Source organism: Myotis brandtii, unplaced genomic scaffold (genome assembly GCF_000412655.1).
Source record: "Myotis brandtii unplaced genomic scaffold, ASM41265v1 scaffold125, whole genome shotgun sequence".
NCBI classification, from domain to species: Eukaryota; Metazoa; Chordata; class Mammalia; order Chiroptera; family Vespertilionidae; genus Myotis; species Myotis brandtii.
Genome location: NW_005354385.1, coordinates 10,400,291 through 10,406,188, shown reverse-complemented (window position 1 = coordinate 10,406,188; position 5,898 = coordinate 10,400,291).

Genomic DNA, 5,898 nt, shown 5'->3' with positions numbered 1-5,898 from the left:
AGTCCTAATTTTCAATTGCTTCTTGATGTATCCACTTGAATGTATTACAGTTACTTCAGACTGGAATGTCAAAATGTACTTTTGTGTGTGTCTGACTTCTTTTGCTTAGATAATGTTTTTGAGATTCATTCATGTTGTTGGATGTGTCTGCAGCTTGTTTTTTTGTATTTCTGAGTAAAATTCTAATGTACTAACATGGTACAATTTGTTTTTTTTCAATCATTTGTTGGATTTTTCCAGTTTGAAGCTATTTTGAATAAATCTGCCACAACTATTCATGTATAGGTCTTTTGTGGATATACATTTTCATTTCTCTTGAATAAACAACTAGGAGTGCAATTTCTAGGTCATATGGTAAGTGGGAAATTATTGTCCAAAGTATTTGAACCATTTTACACTCTTGCCATCGATGAAAGTAATAGTTGCTCCAATTTTTTTTATTTGAAACTTTCTAGTGGATATATGTAGTATCTCACTGTTATTTTAATTGCATTTTTTGTGATGGCTAATGATATTTAGCTTCTTTTCCTGTGAATATTGACTCCTATACTGTGAAGTATATTAAAATATTTTGCCTGTTTTTATTGGTTTGTTTTCTTATTATTGAGTTGTATGTATTCTTTATATATTCTAGATACAAATATTTTGTCAAATGAACTCATTAACTTATGTCCTTCAAGACTAACCTATGTTCATGCCTATGATCCCTCTTGTTCCACCCCCAAATCAAGTTGTACTGTTTCTACTTCCTTAGGCTATCTCTCTCTCCTCTCCAACTTTATGCCACCACTGTTTTAATTTATTTCCACTCCTATATGTTTTCTTCCTTTCAGATAACATTAGCAATTGTTCTCAATAATAGATATGATGGCTCTAAATAATAAAAAAATAGGATAGGGCAAAACCCATTCTCCTTCTTTCCACTTATCAGATAGGAACAAGCAAGTTCTACATATTTGACCAATAGGTTCCTGGGATAAAGAATATCTTCCCAGTGTTTTGCAGTATTTCCCCTTTGCAGATATGTTGTCCTGGCTATTGGAATCAGTCTCCTGAGCCCAAATCTAGTTCTACTTACTCATAGTTTTGTCCTGAGTTGTCCATACCCTAAATGGTTTCTATCTTCTTCTATTTATTGAGATTTGATTTGTGGACCTGAATATGGTTTATCTTGGTGAGTGGTTTTCTGTGTGCACTTGAAAATATATGTATTCAATAGTTTTTGTGTATTGTGTTCTATAAATATAAAGTCAAGTGGCTTAGTAGACTTTTTAAAAATATATTTTTATTGATTTCAGAGAGGAAGGGAGAGAGAGAGAGAAACATCAATGATGAGAGAGAATCATTGATGGGCTGCCTCCTGTACGCCCTTGACTGGAATTGAACCCAGGACCCTTTGGTTCACAGACCGACACTCTATCCACTGAGCCAAACCAGCTAGGCATTAGTAGACTTTTTAAGCCTTTTTGCCCTACCTGATTTCTCTGTCCTATCAATTACTGAAAGAAGTTAATTGTGGACTTGTTGGTTTCTTCTTTCACTCAATCAGCTTTTGTTTACATATTTTGAAGTTCTGTTTTTTTGATGTATACATTTGTAGATTTTATCTCTTTTTTAAAAAAAATCCTCACCTGAGGGTATGTTTATTGATTTTTAGAGGGAGGAAGGGAGAAGAGAGAGGAAGAGAGAGAAATACCTATGTGAGAGAGAAACATCTATCAGTTGCTTCCTCTACACACCCCAACTGGGGATCGAACTCGCAACCTAGGTACGTGCCCTGACCTGAAATTGAACCCTGAACCTTTTGGTGTTTGGGAAGGTGCTCCAACTAACTTAGTCACCCAGCCAGGACAGATTTTATGTCTTCTTGATAATGAATCCCTTCCTTCTTATGAGATGTCTATTGTTATATCTCATAATATTCTTATTCTGAAGTCTATTTTTTATGATATTAACAGAGATACTGCAGCTTTCTTATGATTAGTTTTTGCATGGTATACATATTTGCATTCTTTACTTTCACATATCCGTGTCTTTATATTTAAAGTGGAGTTCTTAAAGATAGCTTATGGTTGAGTCTGATATTTTTATCCGGTCTGATAATCTTTGACTTATAAAAATTGGAGTGTGTAGACCATTTAATAATTATTATGTTTGATTTTAATTTCTGCCTTGCTATTTTTTGCATGTGTTTCAGCTGTTGTTTCCTTTTTGCTATTTTCTTATCTTATGTGGGATGAGTTCAGTATTTTCAGTATTCTAATTTATTTCCTCTATAACTTAATAGTGATATCTCTTTTCCTAGGGATTGTTCTAGGAGTTACAATATGAATTTTTTTATGATAAATGTTAACTCACCATAATCTACCTTCAAATACTATTGTGTCAGCTTATAAATAATATAAATTTTAGGAAATATATTTTTATTTTCTCCCTCCTGTCCTTGCTTTTATCATATAATTTACTTTTATATATGTGTAATTTCACAAAATATTGATCTAATTTTTACCATAAACTGTCAATTATATTTTAAATGATTAAATTAAACATTTTGTATGAGGACTATTCCCCCATTATATTTACTATATACAATGGTCTTTATTTATCTGTGTACTTTTGGGTTTTAATCTGATATTATTTTCTTCAGTCAGAAGATTTTCCTTTAATATTCCTTATATGCCGCAACCTTTGCAGTGAGGTTCAGGATCTGAAGGAGGAGCCGACGCATAAATGAAAATGCTATACAAGAAATATGAATTTAGGAGGCATTGGGGGCCAGGTGGAGCCTCTTAAAGAGACATACCGACTTCTGGCCTGGTCCACTATTTATTTACTTGAATACACATTTGCCCTTTAGCAATGCATACAGGCATATCAAAGGTAAAGTTTGGTAAACAGTAAAAGGATTATCAGGTTAGGGAATTGCCTTGAGCCACCACTTATCTCAACACTAACCATCTGTGCTTAGCATCAGCCCTGCTAATGCCCAAGGTCCATCGGCCTTCTGCCTTCCTTGGTGCACTCTCCTGACAGTATCGGCAAGTGGTGGCTTCCTGCACTTATACAGTACTCAATTTTCTCAGCTTTTGTCAATGTGAAAATACTTTCATTTTTGAAGAATATTTTTACTGGACATAGAATTCTAAATTAACAAGTTTTTGTTTTTTTTGTCAAACCTTTAAAGGTGTTGTTTCATCATCTTCTAGCTTGTATTACTTCTGATAGGATTAATGGTAATTCACATCTTCCTTTGCTTGTATTGCACCCTTTGTTTGCTCTCCCAAGATTTTCCCTTTTCACAGGTTTTTAGCCATTTGATTATAATGGACCTAGTGATTTTCTTTTTTTTTATTGAACTTTTTGGATCAGTGTGTGTATAGTTTTCATCAAATGTGGACATTTTCTCTGGCCCTTAAATTTTTTTCATTTTTTCTACTTCTTTGTTTTTATTGAACTTTTTGGATCAGTGTGTGTATAGTTTTCATCAAATGTGGACATTTTCTCTGGCCCTTAAATTTTTTTCAGATTTTTTTCTACCCCATGAACTTTCTTTTCTTTTAAAAGAGCTTTAAATACATGTATATTAGACAACTTGATAGTGTTATATTGGTAACTGAGATTATATTCATTTTGTATACTTCTTTTCTTCTGTGCTTCTATTCGATTCATTTAGATTATGACTTCAAGTTCATTACTCCTTTCTTTTGCATTTTCCAATCTCCTGATATATGCTTATACTGAAGTTTTTACTTCAAATATTGTATTTTTTAGTTCTAGAAGTATCATTTGGATTCCTTTTGCATTCCTCTAGGTCTGTTTCTTTTAACTGCTTTTTATCTTATTTATGGATTATATTTTACTGCTTATTTGCATGTCTAATAATCTTTTATTAGATGGTGTACATTGTAGATTACCTTATTAAGTGTCTGGATTTTATTTGTCATCCTTTCTGGAATGTTAAAGTTAGATTTAGAAGGCATTTAAGTGGCTTGAAGAATAGTTTTATCCTTTCAAGTCTTATTTTTTAAAACTTTGTTAGGGTAGGCCTAAAGTAGCCCAACTCTAGGGCTAATTTAATCACATTATAAATTGTGGCCTTCATGAGATTTCAACTGAATACCCCAGATTTTAATGAACTCTCTACAGTCTGCCTGGTCAGTACTCAAACATCTCCTAGTCCTGTGAGAACTCTGGGAATTTTCCAGTTTACAGCTACTCAAAAATTGTTCTTTGTCTTTTTTCATAAAGATTCGCCTAAGTAAGCAGTAAATTTTGCTAAATGCTACTTAGCATTTAGCAGAAGACTCAAGGGTACCTCCATGCAAACTTTGGAGCCATTTCTCTGTGAAACTTGCTCCCGTTATGCGAATATGAGTTATCTTAGCTTTCGCAAACCCAATCTCTGTCTCCTTAACTCACTGAGACTACCATGCTTACCTTGGTTCCTCCTTTTGCCTTACAATCCTCCAGGAAGTGCTTTCAAGGAAAGATCCTGGACCAACGGTGGGATGCTTGTTTCATATATTTTCCTTGTTTTAGGGATTATATTCCTGTGTTTCCTATGGTTGTATGTCTGGAGACTATCATCTATCTATCTAACATTATATATAATATAAAATGTATAATATCCCATGTATATTTCACATATCTATTTCACACTTAACCTGCAGCATTGCACATATATTTTGTTTATTTTAGATTTTTAACTATTTATAGCAGGAGGACAATTATTGTATTGAGAGCCTGTCTTGGATGGAAACAGAAATTTGTTTTTATTGTTAAAGCTTTTACTATACTATATTTGTTTTTCAAAAAAACTTGGCTATTTATGTACTAGGTCTCTAAGACTCAATCAAGTTGAATGGATCAGCACAAGTATCTAAAATAAAATATTGGACACATTTAACTGATTATAATTTACTAATAATGTAAAAAGTTCCATGTATTTTCCTTGAAACTCTTTACAGGGAAACAAGCAATGAGAAAAAGATCAGAAGAGCTTCAAAATCATTTGCTCATATTGAAGAGTTGGTATAGACCAGTGATTTTCAACCTTTTTCATCTAATGGCACACATAAACTAAATTACAAAAATTCTGTGGCACACCAAAAAAATTTTTTTTGCCTATCTGGCAAAAAATAGGTATAATTTTGATTTATTTACAACAACAAAATAACAATAATAGTAATTAGCTACCCTTTTTGTTCCAAAGTAACTTTAAAAAAAAATCTGATGCCTATACTTATATATAAAGATTTCAGGTACCAAGAATTAAACAAGCAGATGCAACCTTATTATGCGGTGTTACCAACAAGATGCAACTCTACTCTTTGACCTATATCTTTATGGTTCAATATAGGGCATTCATACCGGATCCTATTGTTGCGTTGGCTGTTGTCATTTTTTGATTTGACAATGTAAGGGAAAAGAGGTCAGTGCCCCTGACTAAATAGTCAGGTACTGAATGTTTTAAAAATTCTTCTGTCACACTTGTCCCAAATTGCTGGTATAGACAGATGGTGGGAGATGTTGAATGATAATAACTTTTTAGGGATGGATTACTTCTTAGCAGTGCAAAATCTCCAAAATACCTCCTGAAATGTTAAGTTTCATTATAGGCATAGTTTGAACATAATATTTTGTATGGCACCTAAATTACTTGCATCTTTAATGTTATAGTTCTCTATGAATTTTGCAATTTTTACAAAACTCTAGAACAAAATCAGTATTATTCTAAATGAATATAGGTAATTATACATACTTTTGACACTTCTATCTTATTTCTAGCAGTTACTTTTTTTTTCCTCCTCTGGAATAGTGGAATTGGAGTACTAGGTGATGAACATGCTTCCTAATATGGCACTAATGCTCCCCTTTATAACTATTACTTTTTCTTCT